Source organism: Myxocyprinus asiaticus, chromosome 47, assembly GCF_019703515.2.
Source record: "Myxocyprinus asiaticus isolate MX2 ecotype Aquarium Trade chromosome 47, UBuf_Myxa_2, whole genome shotgun sequence".
Classification (NCBI taxonomy): Eukaryota; Metazoa; Chordata; class Actinopteri; order Cypriniformes; family Catostomidae; genus Myxocyprinus; species Myxocyprinus asiaticus.
In genome coordinates, this window is record NC_059390.1 from 29,251,728 (window position 1) to 29,276,054 (window position 24,327).

The 24,327-nt window shown below is 43.0% G+C and overlaps 1 pseudogene; it reads left to right on the forward strand.

Moving 5' to 3' along the window:
- Positions 1 to 2,141: 2,141 nt before the first annotated feature.
- On the forward strand, positions 2,142 to 22,597 carry LOC127436626 (myelin regulatory factor-like protein; annotated as a pseudogene).
- Positions 22,598 to 24,327: the final 1,730 nt, after the last annotated feature.

Here is a 24,327-nt window from a genome sequence, read left to right on the forward strand (position 1 = left end):
GATTCAAGGGTGCGCCTTATGCAATTCAAGATTTTACATAGATTCTAGATTGTATAGGCTTGATCTTAAAGACACACCCACCTGCTGGAAATGCCAATCGGAGGATAGAGACATGGCCCATGTTTTTTGGTGGTGTGTTGAGATCCAGAAATGTTGCTTGAAGGTTCAGAGTTTTGTGTGTGACGTGTTGGGCATTCGGGTTTCATTTTGCCCCAGACTCTGTGTTTTGGGTGATGGGGCGGTCATTGATATAGGGGATAAACACATAAAAAATTGGATCCTGACCAGTGTTATGACAGGCAGACAGGGTGTTTTAAGGGGATGGAAGTCGGCTGGAGTGCCCTTATTTCAGGAGTGGTGCGTGGAGATGGGGAGGGTGGCAGCTTTCGAGGAGGTGTCATGTAGAAGGCTGGGGATCTGGGATTCATTTGATGGGAAATGGGGCAGTTATTTGGCGTTTTTGGGGGACTCTCGGGGAGGGGCTGTGGAGAGAGAGGCATAGTTTTAGATGTGCATGATTTATATATATAACATTTTGTGTGTGTGTGTGTGTGTGTGTGTGTGTGTGTGTGTGTGTGTGCTTATATGTGACCACGGGGATGTTCGTTGGGGGTCGGGTGGGGTTGGTGATTGGGGAGGGGGAGGGGTTGTAGTGGGAGTTAAGTGTTGATTCAGTGTATATATGTTTTGTCTTTCTTTGTCACCTATATGAATCAATAAAAAAACTTAATCTGAAAAAATGTTTCAAAATATATAAAAATGCTAATAACGTTTGATAATTTTAGCTTATTTTTATGATTCTGGTCTTGATAGATTCCTTGGATCAAGCCGAGTTCAACGATACAACATTTGTCATGGTTGGCCAAACTTCCTGTCGGCCATTATTGATTTAATTGAAAACGTACTTTTTCTATGTCCTCCCACGGCGATAATCGCATTTTCACCTAATTTTGCTCAGATCATCTTCAGACCATGCTAATCAAAAGTTTTTGTGAGCTTGCAGTCTAAACTGAATGTAACAACACCCAAAAAGTGTACCACCAAATAATACCAAAAAACATTTCTTTGTTGTTGTCATTTTCACTCATTCCACTAAATTTACTCAAATTCAAAACAATTACTCTATAACATCACCTCTTTAAATAATTCACTCTTACTTACATGTTGATTCAGTCTGATAAATCATTCAACTGAATGAATGGAATCACTCAGGGCTGTGTTAACCAAAAGCATTGTTAGCCTAAGTTGCTCATAAAGACCACTGGTGCTTATGGCACCTACGATCAACTTACACTAACAATGCTTTTGGGAAACACAGTCCAGAACAGTTAATAAATTAACATCTGACTCACTGCACTGCATTCCTTTGCTCTCAGTCATCTCTGACTTCAAAATAACAAATGTTTGGTATACTAGCCCCTTAACTAAAAATTACATTTTCAACTTTAAATGGTCGTTTTTAGACCTCAGTTTGGTCTCTTTTTAAAGAAGACACTTGGGAGATTATCGTGCAAGTGATATCAGTTAATTACATATCGCATTCAATATAAGATATTGTTGATAACTTTCAAGGCTCTTCCACACACTTGCTCCTCAGTACATCAGTGAGTTTCTTTGCCCTTATATTCCCACTCACTCTACAGTCTGCTGGTGCACACTTCCTGTTTGTCCCAAAGTTCAGGTTGTCTTCAATGGGAGGCAAGTCATTTATGACTGTTGTTCCTCGGCTTTCAGTGTTATCTCTCGGCTGCTTGTTAGGGATTTATTCATTTTTATTTTTTTGAATGTGTGTTATCTGTCCATTTGCTTTATTTCATGTATTTGCTCATATGTAAAGCGACCTTGGGTTCAAGAAAGGCGCTATATAAAATAAACGTATTATTAATATTAAATGAAAATGCAATGCACAAAAATTGTATTTCATTTATTAAAAATATATAAAAATATATATATTTTGGCACCCCCAAAAAAATTACAGAAAATTAAAACTATACATCAAACCAAGTTGTATCCCAAATTTCAAGTAAATAAATTATAAAATACTATATTTATCAAACATTTACTAGGCGCAGTACCAAAAGTGGCCACAGGATGAATTCAGAACTCCATTAGTGCAAGAGTAAATAAAAGTAATGTATGCAATGCGTACTGTAATCCAGGGGGAGTGAGTCCAGCAGTGCATACGGTCGGCCGGTACCCTCCACGCTCTGCTCCTGTATACGATGAGATAGAAGCCAGCTTCTTGAGGAGAGGTGTAGTCTACATTTTTATGGCAGCGGTGATGAGGCTCCTCTCACATCAGGTGTGCCTCATCATCAGCTGCACAAACAAGGCTTATTAGGTTGTACCTGTCCTCTCTCATGCCCACTCCCGATGTGAGCCTGGCTCAAGGATGGCCCTCAGAGGCAGGGCGATGATGACGAGAGGGAGGGGTGGGTCATTCCACCACAATAATTATTTTATACATTCATATGTATTTATAAGTTAAAATCATCCCTAAGGACCTTTTTTGCATTGATTCATGTATTGTAACATACATTCATACAGTAGCACAAAAAGTGAACTTGAAAGGATAGATCATTAGAAGGCATTTTCTACTATTATTTACCACCAAGATCACATTTAGCATTAAAACGTATAATTATATATCTACTATACAGTCCTTTGATAATGTTTGCAGCTTATGCCTCCTCTTTTATTGTTGTCATATATTCTGCAGACCACCTCCAGGTTACCATGTGGACACAGATAAGGGATTCAGCTACTCCACAGTGGATGAAGCCTTTGTTTGTCAGAAGAAGAACCACTTCCAGGTGACAGTTCACATCGGGATGGTTGGTGATCCCAGATATGTCCAAACGGCAGCTGGACCCGTGCCTGTGGAGAACTTCCATGTGAAGGTGTTTGGAGTCAAGGTATGACAACATGGCCAAATATACTACATTTCACACAATCTTCACATAAAAAAATATGTATTTGTGGCCTTTCTATTAAAACATCTGAATGCTTTTGTTTTTTTCAGCTGGAAGCGCAGAATCACTTCATTACAACAGTCCCAGTCAGACTGCAGAAAGAAGCCTTTGCTGCCAATCAAGTGAGTCTCGGGACACTTGATGGATGTTAGTGAAGACCTGTTTTGTGTTCTGGTACAATTTAGTAAAAATAAATTACTCCTGGTTTTACATTTATTCAAAGGGTTTATATGAGGAATCAAATTTTCTTTGATGTTTGGAGATAAGAGTTTATTGCACTATAAATACATACTGTAACTTTCAGAACCCCTTTCCAAAAAGAGCATTTATTTAAACTAAACTGCAAATACAACATCTAAACACCAAATTCTGCAACTTCACATCAGACAGCTAAATATATTAACACATGATTGTGTACATTTACAGATCACTGACACCTAATGGGTGTTCCGAAACAATTCTTTGGTGTTTGCAAGTCACGTGATGGCCTGCATAAAAAAAGGTTTAATTGCGGAAGATCTCTCCTCTTTTTTAGAGTAAATCTTCCAGGAGACTAAATCACCAAGGTAATATTAGGCCAATTACACTTTAGTGAATCCACTGCAAATAACATGATGAAGAAGGGCAAACCCAGTCCAGATCAGAGGTGAGTTAAACCCTGTTATCTCTACATGCAACTGTGATTTTGATTCCTACTGATATTGATTCAGACTGGATTCAGAGTTCTTTCATTTGTCAATCTTAACTCTCAAATGTATTTTTTTAACCTTTAGACATATTCTCATATAGCATTTTAACAATTAAAAAAAAGTTATGTCAAAAGTGATCCAGGCAAACCGAGACCAAACAAAGTTGTACTTTTGTTTCGTATGTCAGAGGCCATCTTGTTAAATGACAAGGTTTTTAATTTAGATTTAAATAATATGATTTTACATGTCTCCAGTAAGACGAAGACATTTAGATTTCAATATAGTTTAATGGGGAATTCAGCTTAAGAAATAGCTAATAGCCTAATAGCATCATTAACTGCAACACTGGTGTCAGTTCATTAGAGTAGTTGCATCATTCAGTTGGTTACACATTTATGGCTGTAAAGGGATTGTTGTTACTGATTGTAATATTAGGATTGCAGCTACAGCATTAGTAGCTTAGCAACATGGCTGACAACATGGTGGGAAAAACCCAAGAGCTTCTGCGGTTGGACATACCTTAATCAGGTGTCTGGTGTAGTGTAGGGGCCAGGGGCCATACCTTTTGAAAGATTGGTCATTTATAGCACTGCTTCTCAACTGGTGGTCATGACAAATAAATGTCTCAGTTCTGTTCTGACAGACAACTGAGTAAAAACAGTGCTAAATGCAAATAATATAACACATCTGACCATTTAATCATGCAAAGTTAGAATAGCAAAATGAATATGATTAGCAACTTTTAAAAGGGGGGAGAAAACGCGTCCTATATCTTTTGTTGCTGATGTCAAATTCCGTGCGTCCAACCTAAATCTTCTATATTTTGAAACAAATTCATCCTTCACTTGTTAGAAGCTAGTAAAATTAGGCAGATGTCAACATGGACAGGTTGTGTGACATGCCAACAAAACTACACATTGTGAAAGGAAATAACCCAGACCACATTGAATACAGATTCACTCGCAGTGAGCATAAATATGGTTTGTGTCGATCACAATGTGTTCTGTATGCTGAATTTTTGACTGCAGAGATTGTCACGGTCCCGTCAAACAAAAACCTGACAATGTGACAAGATGGGTTTTTGTCTGACGGGACTGTGACAGAAATGAAACCATCCAAATTCAAAAAAGAAATGTACAATGCATTTAATACTTCTTTAAATGTTTGATTTTAAGGACTTTTCGTTTACTTTTGTGTAATAAACAGTTTTGGCATTGTGTTGAGTAACCACTTGATGTCCAATATAAAATCTATGCCCTGAAGCAAAACCAATTGAGAACCACTACTTTAGAGTTATCTTATGGTCAGAAAATTGCAATGTTCCTGCAAATTTGAACTTATTATTTGTAATTAACATTTTTTATTGATTCCTACATTAAATAAAGAAGAGCAATACATGGAATCAACATTTAAACCCCACAACCACCCCTCCCAATACCCAACCCCGCCCTAACCCCCAACAAACATCCCTGTGGTCACATATGAGTATATACACATGATTATAGACACACACACACAAAATAAATAAATAATCATACGTTCAGCAACATCAGATATCCACCCCATTTCTCCATAAACAAATTCAATTTCCCTGGTCTTCTAAAAGACCCTTCTTCAAAGGATGCCACCCTCCCCATCTCCGAGCACCACTCCTGAAATGAGGGCGCTCTAGCCGACCTCCAACCCTTTAAAAGAATCTGTCTGGTGATCAAGATGATGGTTAGGACACAACTCTTTATGTGTCTACTTGCAACGTCGATGACTGCCCCATCACCCAAAATACTGAGTCTGGGGCAAAATGAAACCTGAGTGCCCAATACATCACACACAAGACTCTGAACCTTCAACCAAAACTCCTGGATCTTAACACACCCCCAAAAGACATGAGTTATGTCTCCATCCTCTGATTGGCATCACCAGCAGGTGGGTGTGTCTTTAAGACCAAGCCTATACAATCTAGAGGGGGTCCAATAGAATCAATGTAAAATCTTGAATTGCATAAAGTGCATCCTTGCATCTCTAGATGCAGACTTGATGTTTTTTAGAATCCTAGCCCACTCTCCCTCCTCCAATACCAAGTTTAAATCTTTCTCCCATAATCTCTTGAGAGAAATTCTGTCCCCCAGACTCTGAATTAGCAGGGAGTAATACACCGATGCCTTGTGACCTTTTCCAAAAGTGGTAATCAACACTCCCAGAGTATCTGCCACTTTAGGGGGGTGTATGCTACTCCCAAAAATAGTACACAGCAGATGGCACAGTTGTAAATATATTAAGAACTGACATCTGGGAATCCCAAAATGTTGAAACAGATTTTCAAAGGTTCTCAACACTCCGCTCTCATATAGGTCACCAAGTGTATGAACCTCCTTCACAATCCACTCTGACCAGCAGAAAGGGGACTTATTAGTACATAATTTGGGGTTAAGCCATAAGCTCGAGGCAACATTTAAATAAATGTCAGAATTAAACACTCTGGACACTTTTGTCCATACAGAGTGTAAATGCGAGATAACGGGTTGCAATTTAACTTTTCCGGTTTGTTTAATAGAAAGGCTTTGCAATGGCGAAATAGGGGCAAGAACTTCCTGTTCAGTACAAAACCAGGGATGGGCTCTCTCAGGTGAAAGCGACCAATGAGCCAAATGTCTGAGACCGAACGCATAATAATAAAACAAAATCTTGGGTAGGCCTAGCCCACCTTTATCAATCGGCCTATGCAGCTCACTGAAATGTAATCTGGGACGTTTCCCATTCCAAATGAAGAACTTTGCTATGCAGTCAAATTGCTTGAAATAAGAGAGGGGGACATCTGTATGGAGTGACTGTAGCAGGTAGTTGAATTTTGGAATACAATTCATTTTAATAACATTAACCTTCCCAATCATCGATAAATGTAATGAAGCCCACCTGACAACATCGCTCAAAAACCTTTTTATTAAAGGGTCAAAATTAACTCTAACTAAATCAGACAAATTTGCTGGGAATAAAATACCCAAATACTTAATGCCCTGTTTGGGCCACTGAAAGGCACCCAGCTGAAAAAACGTTATCGGGCAGTACGCTGTCAGAGCCAAAGCATCAGATTTAGACCAATTAACTATGTATTCTGAGAACTTAGAAAATAATTTTTAATTCTTTGGAGGCAAGGCATAGTTCCAGAAGGGTCAGAGATGAATAATAAAATATCATCTGCGTAAAGCAGAAGCTTATGTGCCACACCTCCCTCCATCACCCCTGGAAAATTTCTTATAGCGGCTGCTAATAGTTCCAGGGCAAGACAGAACAATAATGGGAAAGAGGGAAACCCTGCCGGGTGCCCCTATCCAGAGTAAAATAATCTGAAATTAATCCATTTGTTTGTAGAAATAAAAGAAAAAATGTCCACCCCATATCTTCCCAAATTTTTCAGCTTCCTGCGGGGAAAGATGCGTTTCTTGAAGAAATACTATATCATGTTTCTTACGTTTAAGAAAAGAAATAACCTTCCTTCTTTTTATGGGGTGCCCCAACCCATTCACATTCCATGTGGGGAGAGACAATCCACTCTTATTAACATTTGACATTTTGACATATTAGAAAAAATAGATTGTGTGTCAAAAAAAATTATAAAGACCACAATCCAACATTAAAGCAACGAACAAACCCCGAACTTCCCCCAGAACAAAAAAAAAAACAGAAAAAAGAAAAATGTGCTCATTAACCCCGCACACAACAGCGCCAACCGGCGTCCATCCTTCCAAACTAAAACAGTCCATGTATGCCTACAAGAGCCCCCGTGACAACTTTGCCATTGGATTGCTCAAGTCTGGTGTTTCTATACAAATTTTGTGAGACAGAATTACACAACAGAAAATAATCTGTAAAACAAACTCCAGCCAATAGGTGGGATAAATACAAAGACATGTAGATTCATCCACAACTGTTCCGAAGATGTGTTCCTCCACAAAACAAACTCCAGCCACTAGGCAGAACCAGCACAAAAAGAAACAAAAAAGGCAGTTCAGTTTCCTCGGACAGTCAAGTGACTGTTCAGTGAGTCAGGCTTACTCGGTTGATACACGAGAGCAACAAGTGCCTTAATCACTCCAATGTCCTGCAAGAAATACTCCACAAAACAAACTCTAGCCAATAGGAGGCATAAGAACAAATAACATGTAGATTCATCCACAAACTGTTCCGAAGGAGTGTTACTCAACAAAACATACTCCAGCCACTAGGCGGAACCAGCACAAAAAGGAACAAAGAAGGCGCTCAGTTTCCTCGGACAAACAAGTGAATGTTCAGAGTCAGGTCCACTTGGCTACATAGACAGTATCACACAATAACTTACTCATTCCACTGACTTTATGAAGGACATTGCTTGCTGTGGTCATATAAATATTTTGTGCCCATCCTTAGTATCTATTCTCAATTTAGCCGGGAACATCAGTGCAAAAGCGACCTTCCGTGTGTGTAAGAGTTTCTTGCATTCCTTGAATCAAAACTTTTTTTTTTCCTCCCAATTTGGAATGCCCAATTCCCAATGTGCTTTTTTTTTTAAAGTCCTCGTGGTCGCGTAGTGATTCGCCTCAGTCCGGGTGGCGGAGGACGAATCCCAGTTGCCTCCACATCTGAGACCATCAACCCGCGCATCTTATCACGTGGCTTGTTGAGCACGTTGCCACGGAGACATAGCGTGTGTGGAGGCTTCACGCCATCCACCGCGGCAACCACACTCAACTCACCACGCGCCCCACCGAGAACGAACCACATTATAGCGACCACGAGGAGTTTACCCCATGTGACTCTACCGTCCCTAGCAACCGGGCCAATTTGGTTGCTTAGGAGACCTGGCTGGAGTCACTCAGCACACCCTGGGATTCGAACTAGTGAGCTAGCGAACTCCAGGATCACGTTTCTCTTGTTGAATTTGCAAAGTCTGGGAAAAAGAAAATGTTGTGGATCTTCCAAGAAAGACTTCCTTTATTCCTTGCCTCGTGCAACATGAGATCTTTATCGGATGATCTCAGAAATTTGGCCAAGATTTATTGGGGCCTGTCTCCCTCAGCGGATCTGTGAGCCGGAACTCTGTGAGCTCACTCGATTTCCAGATTATGGCCTGTTATGTCGAGCAGACTCGGAAAGAGCTCGTCTAGGAATTTCACCATATCTCAACCTTCTTCGTTCACAGGAATTCCAACAATTCAGACATTGTTTCACCTACTACAATTCTCTAAATCTTCCAACTTTTCCCAAACACATTGCAAGTCCATCTTGGTCGCTAGCGGGTTGGCAGCTAATTCTCTCTCCGATGACTCCAGAGAATCGATCCGTTGCTCAACATCCACCATTCTTTTAACCATCTCAGTGAATTTCGTCTCCATGGAAGTGATCAATCGACGTATTACAGCAAGGTCCTCCAAATCCGCTACAACCTTCACCAGCAATGCCGACATGCTCAACAGTTGACACTGGATCTCTCCCGCCGCACCGTCCAAATTGAGTCCCTGGTCTGTGGCCCTGTCTGGGGTACCAGTTTGAGCACATAAATGTCTTTTAATGTCTCCAGAGCCCCAGGATTCTGAATTCTTTGACATATTGTCTTCATAGAATAGTTATGGTTCAGGGTGTATAGAATCTCACCAGTTTATGACATAAAAAGTATTCAAAACTAGCAAAGTGCGCAGAGCTCACCGTTCACACATCCAACCCTCGCATGGTGCCACGCAACTCCTCAAATTTTAACTTTTAATGGTAATTAGCTTTATTTTAACAGGCTGGAATGTTTATATAAGAAATATCCACCTTTCAGTTTTAATGTTTTGACAATGACAGTGTGTATATTGAAGTTTGACTGTTTATGTTTGTTAGGTACTTTCTGATGGTAGTTGGTCTGTATGCTACTGTGAAAGAAGAGAGTTTCCTGCTGGTTGCCAATGTATCAGAGAGAATCATTGTCAGGGTAAGTGCTGTTTTATCATAAGCGTAAACTATTAAAAAAAAGATATTTCACTTGTAGTGAAAAAATGTCACTATAGGTAATTATTGCTAATTAGTGTTGATTATCAGCATAAAGTCTTTTTTATATCATAAAATCACTTTAGATAAAAACTTCTGCCAAATGCATCTAATCTACAAATATGCAAAATTCCTTTTTTCTCAAGAATTGCAGCTTTAGCGAGGGAGTCTCCATTCGAAGTTCTTTTTTACTTTAATTTTGTACCTGACTAATTGTAACATGAGTGAATACTGTATGTTGAGTGGATCAGAAGGTTTGAGTGCACAGCTAGATTTCTTCATCTCTCCATTTAAAGGTGTCCAATTCCGGACAGTTTGAGAATGACAGTGATGTACTTTGGCAAAGAGGGCATGTCCCGGAGTCAGTGGTGCATCATGGGAGGATTGGCATCAACACAGACAGCCCTGATGAGGCACTCATGGTTTGTGGGAATGCCAAGATAATGGGCAACATCATGCATCCTTCAGACAAAAGAGCCAAAAACAACATTCAGGAAGTGAGTTTATCTCTTTCTGTACTGTCACTCTGTTAATCAATACAATGACTGCATTAATATCAGAATCAGAATAAGCTTTATTGCCAAGTATGCTTCCACATACAAGGAATTTTTCTTGGTGACAGAAGCGTCCAGTACACAAACAATACAACAACAAGACAGAGATAATAAAAAAACAGAATAAAAATAAAGAGCGAATAGAAAAATACTGTAAGTATATACAGAAATACACAATAAGACAAAGATTTACATATAATATGTACAAATACAAATCTGTTATATACAGTGCAAGGGAATGTAATGCAGAAGAGGTAGGAAATATTAAATAATATAACTGACTAGGCTGTGTATTGCACGTAATTATAGTATAGTTTTAACTGTTCATGAGATGGATAGCCTGAGGGAAAAAACTGTTCTTGCGCCTTACAGTTCTGGTGCTCAGTGCTCTGTAGCATCGGTCAGAAGGCAACTGTTCAAAAAGGTAGTGGGCTGGGTGAGTGGGGTCCAGAGTGATTTTACCAGCCCTTTTCCTCACTCTGGAAGAGTACAGATCTTGAAGGGGTGGCAAGGGGCAACCAATAATCTGCTCAGCATTCCGAACTGTCCTATGTAGTTTTCTCATATCTGATTTCGTAGCTGAACCAAACCAGACAGTTATTGAAGTGCAGAGGACAGACTCAATGACTGCTGAGTAGAACTGGATTAGCAGCACCTGTAGCAGGTTGAACTTCCTCAACTGGGAAGGAAGTACAACCTCTGCTGAGCCTTTTTCCCAATGGAGTCAATGTGGGTCTCCCACTTCAGGTCCTGTGAGATGGTAGTGCCCAGGAACCTGAATGACTCCACTGCTGCCACAGTGCTGTTCAGAATGGTGAACAGGTCAATGTTGGGGTGTTCCTCTGAAAGTCCACTATCATCTCCACTGTTTTGAGTGTGTTCAGCTCCAGGTTGTTATGACTACACCAGTGAGCCAGCTGTTCAACCTCCCTTCTGTATGCAGACTCATCATCATCTTGGATCAGGCCGATGACAGTATAAGCTTAGGACAACATTGGCATTGCATTACATGTGTGGAACATTTTTAATGTTCTTCTCAAGTGGGCGACCTTCCTGTGGTATTATCTGTTTTAGGGATGGGCAGTCTATGATGTGTAACAGTAGAAATGTGTCAACTGGTAGAGATTTTGCTGTACCATTTGTAACATGGTGGATGATTGGCTTGGCTATAAGTGGACAGGACAGCTTTAGGTTATTTACACTTGAGATATACTGTATGAAGGCATATGCAGTAATGTGAAAATACAGAGCGGTATGTGTCCCATAAAAGTCAAGACAAGGTAGAACTTTAACATGAAGCTGAAGTTGTTTGTGTAAGGCTTACAGAAAGGAGAACCCAAAGGAACAGGAAACAGTTGCCTCTGTTTCCCTGTAGGGGAAAAGTTTACCTACCATCAACCTGGCGCAGAGTTTACCTACCATCAGCCCGGAATCCTGACAGTACCTCCCACCCCACCCCCTGCTTGATGCTGATGAAATTTGTCAATGAGGGAGTGATCCAAAATGTTTTGGGCTGGGACCCAAAACCTTTCCTCTGGATCATAGCCTTCTCAGTCTACCAACTACTGAAAGCCATGGCCAATCCTCCAGACATTCAGCAGCTTCTTGACTGTATATGAGGAGAGCCCATTAATGAGCAGAGGAGGAGGAGAAGTGGAGGTAGAGGAATGAAGGGAGGAGCAGAAAACTGACTTAATTATGGAGATGCGGAAAATCTGGTGGACACATCTCAGGGACGGGAAGCTTTAGGCTGACCACAGCCAGACAAAACACCTTAGTAACAGTGTAGGGACAACTTAGTGGCTAGTTTACGGGAAGGGACCTTGAGGGAAATACATTTGGATGATAACCAGACCTATCATCCTTCACCACAAACTATCATGCCAGATCTGGAAACTCCAGAGTGGGTAATAAAGTACAATGGAATTTGAGTGCCACCAATGCAGCCTGAGTCTAATTGGACCAGAGAAAAACAGACTTGTTTGGGGTCAGATTAGTCAGAGGTGTGGCTACCTGGCTGTAATTCTAATAAAAAATGTCTGTCAAAGTTGGTGAAGCCCAGAAACCTCTACAGGGCCTTGCAGGGATTGGCCACTCAGACACTGCCCTCACCTTAGCTGCGTCGACACAGACCCCCTCAGAGGAGGAGATGAACCCCAAGAATGGAACTGAATTGAAAGGAGCACTTCTTCGCTTTCACAAAGAGCAAGTTCTCCAGCAGCTGCTGCAACACCTGTTTGACATGCCAAACATGTTCCTGGAGAGACTGGAAGAAGATCAGGATGTCATCCATGTATGTAATCCATGAGTGCCTGGAACACTGCTGGGGCATGCACAAGACCAAAGGGCATAACTTGATATTCAATGTGCCCTGTGGGGGTGTTGAACGCTGTTTTCCAATCATCCCCTTCCCTCATGCACACCAATAATAGGAATTCTGGTGGTCCAACTTTGTAAATACGGTCCCCTCCTGCAAAAATTTTAAGGCTGAGGACACTCTGACACACTGGTGTCAGGAGCACAACCTCTCCCTCAATGTCAGTAAGACAAAGGAGCTTGTGGTGGACTTCAGAAGAAAAGACAGGGAACACAGTCCCATCACCATCAATGGAGCACAAGTGGAGAGAGTCAGCAGCTTCAAGTTCCTGGGTGTCCACATCACTGAGGAACTCACATGGTCCGTCCACACTGAAGTCGTTGTGAAGAAGGCTCATCAGCGCCTCTTCTTCCTGAGACGGCTGAGGAAGTTTGGAATGAACCGCCACATCCTCACACGGTTCTACACCTGCACTGTGGAGAGCATCCTGACTGGCTGTATCTCCGCCTGGTACGGCAATAGCACCGCCCACAACCGCAAAGCACTGCAAAGGGTGGTGCGAACTGCCAAACACATCATCGGAGGTGAGCTTCCCTCCCTCCAGGAAATATATACAAGGCGGTGTGTGAAAAAAGCTCGGAGGATCATCAGAGACTCCAGCCACCCGAGCCATGGGCTGTTCTCACTGCTACCATCAGGTAGGCGGTATCGCAGCATCAGGACCCGCACCAGCCGACTCCATGATAGCTTCTTCCCCCAAGCAATCAGACTTTTGAACTTTTGATCTCCCACGATCAAAATACATCAGCCCTGCACTTTATTACTCTTTTATCTCACACCGGACTGTCATAAATTATATTACTATTATTATATTATGTCTCTCTGAACAACTGACTATCAACCGACAGCCTGAATGTCAATACAGTACAATACTGTACATTCTATATATATATATATATATATATATATATATATATATATATATATATATATATATATTAATTTTTATTGAATAATGTGTATCTATATAGTAAAAAAACAAAAAACAAACAAAAAACAAAAAAACAAAAACAAAAACAGCATATTGTATACTGTACAGTGTATGTTATTATTTGTATATTGTTGTGTAATTATGTGTATAACAGATGTTTAAATTGTGTTATGTTAATTTGATGTTTTAAGTTGAGTGTAATTATGTGTATAACAGATGCTTAAATTGTGTTGTGTTAATTTGATGTTTTAAGTTGAGTGTAATTATGTGTATAACAGATGTTTAAATTGTGTTGTGTTAATTTGATGTTATTGTAAATTGGTATATGTCTCATCACTGTCACGACTGCTATGTTGATCGGAACTGCACCCAAGAATTTCACACACCATTGCACTTGTGTATTTGGCTGTGTGACAATAAAGTGATTTGATTGATTTGATTTGATAAGAGGTAAAGGAGTGTTTCTCAATCCTTTCCTGTAGTACCACTACAAGTCTTTATCAATGGGTGTCACACTCATCAGTATCTCCCTCCCTACTGGTGAGACTTGGTTAATAATAATATGTTTAATTTATATAGCACCTTTCCAGAGCTCAAGGATGCTTCACAATAAAGAACAGTAACATAACAAACATATAGACAATCATATTAACAGTGGACAGTTTCCCAGTCCAGAACAGAAAGCAAATGCAGTTGCATATAGCAGATAACAGATCATACAAACAATTAGACACTTTAATCCAGTACAAGCATACAAATACAATGAGCAGTACATGATGCATATACACATTATAACTGATAATACTGAGAGAACAAATAGGTTTTGAGCTTAGTTTTGATTTCAGTGATGGAGGTAGTAGTTCAGAGTCCCAGGGGAATTGAGTTCTATGTCTTAGGTGACACAACAGAAAAAGACCTGCTGCCCATTGATGAAAGACGGAATCTAGGAACAAGAAGATCGCACCCAGAAGATCGGAGTAAGCGAATAGGAGTATTGGGAGATAGGGAATGTCCTGGTTACTTGCGTAACCTCCGTTCCCTGATGGAGGGAACGAGATGTTGTGTCGATGTAGTGACACTAGGGGTCACTCTTGGGAGCCCGAAACACCTCTGATCTTTGATAAAAGGCCAATGAAAACTGGCCACTCCCCCAGACATACTGGTATAAAAGGAGCTGGTATGCAACCACTCATTCAGGTTTTATGCTGAGGAGCCGAGACAAGGTCCGGACATTTCAGCGGGTAGTTCAGCGTTGTGACAGGAGGGACACAATGTCTCATTCCCTCCATCAGGGAACGGAGGTTACGCAAGTAACCAGGACATTCCCTATCTGCCACTCACTCGACGTTGTGTCGATGTAGTGACACTAGGGGTCTCTATAAAAACGCTGCAACTGGCTGAACTGTGTTACGTGAACTGGCGGTGTGTGATGGGCAGACGACTGTGTGCCTCATAGCCAGCGCACCAGGCCGACACGTAACCTCCCCCAACATAGTTATGAGTGTCGAACGGCCCTTTGGGGACAAGTCGACCACCCAAAAGATAGAGAAAGGCTAACCCAGTCGTGGCCTCTTTTCCCCTTCTTTTTTTCCACTCCCTAAAAAACAAGGGGGATTATCTGACTGGGCCGCCAGGTCTAGTCGGGGGGTGTCCCTCCCAAGGGGAAGACACCGTGGAGACCACACCTTGTCCAAAGAGAGGGGGGTTTATTTAAGTGGAAGAATACATCACATGGTCTTTCCGACCATGTGGAGAGTCTTCAAGGTAGATCCTACCCAACGGGGGAGGAGTTACTACAAACATGGAGACTGGGGCAGAAGGGCTCCCCAAGGAAGATGCAGTTTGCCAACAAGGAAATGAATTAGCGGAAGATATATATCGCATGGGGTTAGCCTTACAGGGAACCGCCACATGCGGAGCATCTACCCCAGAACAGGGCTCTTAGTTAGCACGTATACTGGGCTGGCAGCGAGTCTCTCCAAAAACTCGACTGCCACAGGGCTCGGAGGAAGTCAACCAGGGAACATAGTTTGTGAACACTACTGGGAATTAATGGTGCACGTCTTCAGCTCAGAGGAGGTGAAAGGCGCTATGTGTTGGGTGTTGCCCAGCCTGCTGCTCTGCAAATGTCTGTTAGAGAGGCACCCCTGGCCAGGGCCCAGGAGGCCGCTACACCCCTGGTAGAATGGGCTCGTAGCCCTACCGGGGGCGGCACGTCCTGGGCGTGATATGTCATAGCTATGGCGTCAATGAGCCAGTGGGCGATCCTCTGCTTGGAGACAGCGTTTCCTTTCCGCTGTGCACCAAAGCAGACAAAGAGCTGCTCAGAGATCCTAAAGCTCTGTGTGTGATCCAAATAAATGCGTAAAGCGCGCACCGGACACAGCAACGACAGGGCTGGGTCTGCCTCCTCCTGGGGCAGTGCTCACGGGTTCACCACCTGGTCCCTAAAAGGGTTGTGGGAACCTTGGGCACATAGCCCGGTCGGGGACTCAGGATCACGTGAGAGTAACCGGACCGAACTCCAGGCACGTTTCGCTGACAGAGAATGCTTGCAGGTCTCCTACCCTCTTGATGGAAGTGAGCGCAGTCAGGAGGGAAGTCTTCAAGGAGAGTGCCTTAAGCTCGGCTGACTGTAAAGGCTCAAAGGGGGCTCTCTGTAGACCCTGAAGAACTACAGAGAGGTCCCATGAGGGAACGAAGCACGGTCTGGAGGGATTCAGCCTCCTGGAGCCTCTTAGGAACCTGATGATCAGGTTGTGCTTCCCTAAGGACTTACCATCGACTGCGTCGTGGTGTGCTGCTATGGCGGCAACTTACACCTTCAAGGTGGAAGGGGACAGCCTCCCTTCCAACCTCTCCTGCAGGAAGGAAAGCACTGATCCGACTGCGCATCTGTGGGGGTCTTCCTGTCAGGAAGAACACCACTTAGCGAACAGATGCCACTTAAAGGCATACAGGCGCCTCGTAGAGGGGGCCCTAGCCTGAGTGATCGTGTCCACCACGGCGGGTGGTAGACCGCTTAGGTCTTCCGCGTCCCGTCCAAGGGCTAGACTTGGAGATTCCAGAGGTCTGTTCACGGGTGCCAGAGGGTGCCCCGTCCCTGAGAAAGAAGGTCCTTCCTCAGGGGAATTCACCGGGGGGGGCTGTCACGAGGAGCGTGTGGTCCGAGAACCACATCTGGGTGGGCCAGTAGGGTGCTACCAGGATGACCTGCTCCTCGTCCTCCCTGACCTTGCACATGGCCTGTGCAAGTAGGCTCACTGGGGGAAACGCGATTCTTGGGAGGCAAACAGGTCCACCTGTGGCCAACCGAATCGACTCCAAATCAGCTGGACCACATGAGGGTAGAGCCTCCACTCTGCCATGAGGGTAACCTGCCGTGACAGCGCGTCCGCTGTAGTGTTGAGGTTGCCCAGGATGTGCGTGGCTCGCAGCGACTTGAAGTGCTGCTGACTCCAGAAGAGGAGACGGCGGGCGAGTTGTGACATACAATGAGAGCGCAGACCATCTTGGCAGTTGACATATGCTACCGTTGCCGTGTTGTCTGTCCGAACTAACACATGCTTGCCCTGGATCAACAGCCGAAACCTCCACAGGGCGAGCAGAATTGCCAACATCTCGAGGCAGTTGATGTGCCAATGCAGTCGCGGACCCGTCCAGAGGTTGCAAACAGCGCTCCAGCCTGTTTTGGAGGCATCTGTCGTGACCACGACGCGCCTGGAGACCAGTTCTAGAGGAACATCTGCCCGTAGAAATGAGAGATCGATCCACGCGATGTGTCCCGTGGACCGCGCGATGACCACGCGATGTGTCCCGTGGTGCCATGCCCATCTCGGGACTCTAGTCTGGAGCCAGTGCTGAAGCGGCCTCATATGCATCAACCCGAGCGGGGTGGCCACCGCCGAGGATGCCATATGCCCCAGGAGCCTCTGAAAAAGTTTCAGTGGAACCGCTGTTTTCTGTTTGAACGCCTTCAAACAGGCCAGCACCGACTGGGCGTGCTCGTTCGTAAGGCGTGCCGTCAAATAGACTGAGTCCAACTCCAAACCGAGAAAAGAGATGCTCTGAACCGAGGAGCTTGCCCTTTTCCCAGTTGACCCAAAGCCCTAGTCGACTGAGGTGTGAGAGCACCAGGTCCCTGTGTGCGCACAACATGTCTCGAGAGTGAGCTAGGATTAGCCAGTCGTCGAGATAGTTGAGAATGCGAATGCCCACCTCCCTTAATGGGGCAAGGGCAGCCTCTGCGACCTTCGTGAAGATGCAAGGAGACAGGGACAGGCCGAAAGTGAGGACTTTTACTGATACACCTGCCCCTCGAATGCAAACCGCAGGAAGGGTCTGTGTCGAGGAAGGATCGAGACGTGGAAGTACGCATCCTTCAGGTCTACAGCCGCAAAACAATCTTGATGCCGGACGCTCGCCAGAATGCGTTTTTGCGTCAGCATCTTGAACGGGAGTCTGTGTAAGGCCCGGTTCAGTACTCACAGGTCCAAGATTGGCCGCAACCCACCGCCTTATTTCGGTACGATGAAGTAGGGGCTGTAAAACCCCTTCTTCATCTCGGCTGGAGGGACAGGTCCCCTTCCGTAGGAGAGTAGCGATCTCTGCGCACAAGGTAGCAGCATTTTCGCTCTTGACCAAGGTGAAGTGAATACCGCAATCCTGCAAGAAAAAACCCGTGGACGGTAGTCGTGATGATGACCGTGCACACCGGGTATGTGACCCAGGGAGGAAGGAAGCTGCTCTTCTGCTGAACTGTTAGGTACCACAGCCACTTGGGCATGTGGCGAAATCAAACAAAAAGGCAACAAAAGATTTTCCGCCCAGCCCTCCACCGGGGGATGGAGTGGTCTTCTTACCAGCTCCAGGTGAGTGGGTTCCTTCGTCCCTGGGTCGCCCGTCTCAGGGGCGCTTTGACGACCTCCGTGGGTTCTTGGGCACCGACTGTGAGACGGGTGGCATCTGCTTCCTGCGGTGGGCTCCACATCGGGGCCAGGCCGAAGGGGCGGGCTGCGGCGGAGCCGGTGCAGTCACTGCAGGGGGACACCCTTGGTGACGAGCAGACAGGGTGCGGGATCTTGAGCCATGCCGGGGCAGGATGTGCCGGATTACCTCCGTCTGCTGCTTCACCGCTGAGAACTGCTGGGCAAAGTCCTCGACGGTGTCGCTGAATAGGCCAGCCTGAGAAATTGGGGCAGCAAGAAACCGTATCTTGTCGGCCTCACCCATCTCGACCAGGTTGAGCCAAAAGTGGCGCTCCTGGACCACTAGTGTGGCCATCGTCCGCCCGAGAGACTGCGCCGTGACCTTTGTCGCTCAGAGAGCGAGGTCTGTCACCGAGTGCAGTTCCTGCATCAAATCTGGGGCGGAACTACCCTCGTGCAGTTCTTTCAATGCCTTGGCTTGGTGGACCTGCAGGAGACCATGGCGTGCAGGGCAGAGGTGGCTTGTCCAGTAGTGCTGTAGCTGTTAGGGACCACGTGAGCCTACAGGGCTTGGACGGGAGCTTAGAGCATCTGCGCCAGGTGGCGGCGCTCTGCGGGCATAGGTGCACCGCGAGCGCCTTATCCACTGGGGGAATCGCCGTATAGCCCCTGGCTGCCCCGCCATCGAGGGTAGTGAGAGCGGGGGAACTGCGGAATCGGGGTCGGGCAGTAAAAGGTGCCTCCCATGATTTCGTCAGCTCCTCGTGCACTTCCGGGAAGAATGGCACTGGAGCGGGTGTGGCTGCTTTGAGCGGTGCCGCGAGCCCAGGAACCAATCATCAAGCCATGAGGGTTCAGGGGAGAGCAGAGGGTTCCACTCTAACCCGACGCTCGCGGCTGCCCGGAAAAGCATGTCCATCATTTCGGCATCAGCCTGTGACTGGGCAATCGTCCCAGAGGGGGAAGCCCAGCTGAGGCTTCTGCGTCCGACTGGACAAGCCTGCTCTCTGATGCTGCGCTCGAGAGCTCATCATCTTCGCGGGCTCCAAACAAGAAGCCATACTCGCCATGAGACGAGCCGGCGAACTCATCCGGAAGCCCAATTGGGGTAGACGAGTGTGCTGGGGAATGGGAGGTCCGCGGGGGGATACCCGACGGAGACGATCCCATTGGGGTCCCCAAATCGCCCCCAGTGCTAGCCGCGCTGGCCTCATACCCTTAGGTAGAAGGACCGAGGCGGGGAGCTGCTGGGGTTTCTTACGAAAGCAAGCCATGACCGCAACGTTGCCATGGTCATGTTCTCGCAATGAGAACATTAATCATCCACAAACGCTGCCTCCGTGTGGATCGCACCCAGACACAAAAGACAGCGATCATAACCATCCGAAGTTGAGAGATAACGTCCGCAACCAGGAGTAACACACAATCGAAAAGGCATCTTTAAAAACACTCGTCTTTAAAAAGACGTTCCTTGTGTGTCGCTCTTTTAGAGAAATATATACTCTTTTAGAGGAAAAAAGCTCTTTCAGAAATATACTCTCTTGTTTTCTGCCGAAGTGCCCAGGGGTGTTCTCTGCAGTGCACCAGTGCAGAGGAGGGAGAAGCCACTGAAATGAGGCGTCAGATCCAGCAGAGGTGAATGAACAGTAGAATTCAGTTCAATGAGCATGACCGTTCGGCTCCGAAGAGAAAATCCTGAATGAGTGGTTGCATGCCAGCTCCTTTTATACCCGTATATCCGGGGGAGTGGCATGCATATACCACTCCCCTATTTTCATTGGCCTTTTATCAAAGACCAGAGGTGTCTCGGGCTCCCAAGAGTGACCAGATAGGGAACTACATCTACCACATTCCCCTCAGTAAACACACCCCACCAAATATGCCCATAACCCTTCATATGAAGTGAGTCATGAGTTTTATACATTATGACACCCTCCTGACATCAGCACTGTCAATATCACACACAATCTAGATTATTCTGCACTGAACTCTAGGTCAACTTTTTCAGATAGTGGAGCACTTCAACAGTGAATCTCATTCAACATCCTTTTCACAGATCTTGTCTTGAGCCGCGACCCATAATTTTGTCAGACTGCTGTTTTGTTCTCGTTTAACTGAACTGAATAGTGTTAAATTATTGTTAAAGTGAGACAAGAGATATACTTTATGAATTAATTATTGTTAACATCAGGTAATTAAGTGTCATGTGTTGATAAAAACATAAAAGTATCATATAATAGTAGTCCATATGACTTGTGCACAATATTGCAAGTCATCTGAAGTCACATGATAGCTTTGCGTGAGTAAAATGTAAAGTTGTTATACACTGAAAATCTAGCTATTATTCATTTTCAAATTTAAATATGATCCCTTTATGAATAAATAATGACATGATTTTTGTTATTATTTATTAAGTGAAGTACCCTTTTAATACCATGTTGAGTAGAACATGCATAGTAAATGCTCATTTATTATATAAGCCAACAATACAGACAATAAATCTAGATATGCGCTATATGTTGATTGTGAGACTGACTGAGTGTTTTCAGCTGTAGTTTGTGTGTGTTTGTGCAGCACAACAGAGCTGTGGTGGTTCATTTGTGTTCATATGATGAGAGAGAGCAGTGCTCTTCAGTACTCGATTACAATGGCCCACAGTCACACACTGCACTCAACACACAGGTACTTGACTGTCCACAATTATTACTTTCCTCAATTATTATTAACATTACATTTAATTGCAGAATACTCTAACTTAAGCGAATGTTCTGGGTTTAGTACAAGTTAAGGTCAATCATCAGCATTTGTGGCATTATGGTGATTACCACAAAAAACTTGCCCCTCGTTTATATACTGTATATAAAAAAGAAAATCAGTTACAATGGAAGTGAATGGGGCTTGTACTGAACCTGTAACATTTCTTTAAGAGGATTTGATAGTATAATCTTTTAGAATCATGTGAATCACATGTGATGGACGTTTTGGAATGTAAATAATAGACATGCATTGAGTGATGCATTAGATACAATTTTATGAAAAGATGAGAAGTAAAGGTTATTGATTGCATTTATTCGAAGCATTGCTCTTTTCCACAGGGCTGCATACACAAATGGACACTCAATGTGGCAAATCACTATCGCGTCTTATACCATTTCTGTTCTTCAGTCGCTGTGAGTTCCTGTCTGTCTTTTTATCTGTGAAGATCTTTATTTAAAGACTTTAGTCAGGGTAGACAAATTCTCAGCCTCAGTCACTTTATTAATCTAGTAAAATCTAATCTGATTGGCTGACGTTATGCAACTGCCAGGAGTATGAACTCAGTTTTTCTTTTCCAATCGGCTAAAAACTTAGTTTAGTTATCCATGAGTAGAACTTTATATTCTGCTTTGTTTTCTTAGTTTTGTCTGTGAAATAACCAGTATTTATTACCTGTCAATGAACAGAAATTTGTATCATAAATTCTACACATTTTCCATTGTCTTTTCAGTGTTTTCTGTAAAAAACATTTGCAGAGACAGAGCATTATTTGAATTCATTGCTTCCATGTTGGTTTATTATTGTGTTATAACCACTTACAGATAAACCCTTCTCTAAATAGCATGTAAAAACAAACTGAACTGTGGTTGGTCAATTTACACATCACTGTTCCTGTGTAAATTGGCAGTAATTGGTCAGAATAAGCTTTGATGTAGAGCAGACTTTATTCTGAGGTCTGACTATGCTTGACTACGGTAGACATTAGATTTAATTTGACATAAAAAGAAACAAGGCTGTGTTTTGTATGTGGTTGTCGATCATCTATCTAACAAAACATTGAAAATACACTTCCAGTGAAAAATGTAAGATGTATTTTATATAAAAATATGCATTGTAAAAATTAGATGTGAGCAAGAACCTGCAGTGAAATATTTAATGGACTGCACTTCCCTTTGTCAAATTAGATATGTCTACTTTGCCTAAAGTCTGTTTACATACAGGTCATTTGTTCATTATAGGCTTGACTTTGTTATATGATGGTGTGACTAACCTCATGTGTTTCTCTCACAGGGTTTGGCTGATTATAACACTGATCCCAGCTATGTCAAGGTTTTATTTACTGACTACCACTTCCAGTTCTACCGCTGCTGTGACTGATCAACATCACAGGACACGATTGTAGCAGCATCCAGTCATCTATTCTGTACATTATACAGCAGTTTGTTATAAATAAATAACTTAGTCAGAGATCTTGTATTGTTGGTGGAAAAGGCATTTTTTAAATATGTTAATAGTTTATTTTTGTTTGCATGGTGTATTGTAATCAGAAGGAAACGGGTGTAATTTAATGGGGTGTAAAGACCCCATTAAATGGTTTGACGAGTGCAGTTTTCTGTCCAGTGTTGACATATTTCCTATTGAAACATATAAAAGGGCTCTTACCTTTTTTTTTTTTTTTTTTTTGTAGATTTAGTTTATATCACAGCCGTGAAGCATGATTTGTTACTTGCTAGTTAGTGGCAGGTGGTATTAGGGGTAAGGACAATCTCATTCTAGAGAGCATTTGATTGGACAACAGTCTATGAAGTTTTCCCATAAGAAAAATATTGTACATTTTAAATGTGTATACATTATCTGCTAAAAAATGCAAATGTTTAAGAATACACTAGCATATTGATGACCTCAGTGCTAACAGACATGATGTCAAAGACAGAAAACATCCATTTGGATTTCATGGGGTCTTGAACAACAAAGCAAAGTGTAAAGCAGGACTTCAAATATGATTTTGCACATATTCATTATACGCTCTAGAGTGATTGTTTTTCATGTACATAGACAATCAGTCTTTGTACTTTTACTCTGATAAGACATACACAGACTACTTGCCTGTATTGAATTTAGGACATTTCACCTGTGTGTAATTATATTATATTGTTTTTGCTTGATTAAACAATTATTAAACTACAGACACATTAATGTAAATAACATTTAGTTATTTGAATATCGCTGCAAGACATATGATTGTTTAAAAAATGTAATTCCTTTTGTAGCTGAAGGTGGATATCATCTTTGAAGCTATTGTGGTTCTTCATATTAGAAAATAGTTTATTTTTATAAATGTTTTTATAGATGGAGTTAACCTTAAATTCCCTTTCCATATTCACTATATATCCAACTACAATAAAGGCATATTTCTTTAGCAAACTGTCACATTGTTTGCTTATTATCATTAAAAATAAAGTCAAGATTGTTTTATGGTCTCTCTGATAGGATTATTAAGTTAAGATATTCTTTGTATATTTGCAGTATGTTTGCCGCTCTGATGCAGCATCTGTACAAAGTATAAAATCTCTGAACTTAATTTCCACACTCAAAATCAGCTTAAAATGCAATGATCAGACTGATCTTTGTTCTAACCAGTTAACCCTCGGGTCTGAGGGTGCTTTGGGCCCTGGAGAAGTTTTGACATGCCTTGACATTTGTGCTTTTTTCAGTTGCTTAAAAACATATTAATGGCTAAAGTCTGATAACACTGTATTCAGCACAAACTGGGCTACAATAGTATGTGAGCAACATGTATGTACATGCTTGTATTTTTTAGAAAATAACGTTTATGCGTAGTTTTTGAAAAAACAAAAATTTTAAGTCACTGAAATAAGGCCACATATCACATACTAAACATTTGTTCACAAGACTTTTGAGAACTGGATCTTGTAGCCTGGAGTTTTTGCTACAAAATGATGTGAAAACCATCCTGATCATTCGTTCATACAAAACAATATAGTCATTTAAGACACTTTTAGTGTTAGAAAGGCCATATGCGAGGAGGTGTGGATGATCATGAATATTGATGTGAGTCACACCTGAGGAGACAAAGACCCCTCCCCTGAGAGAGAATG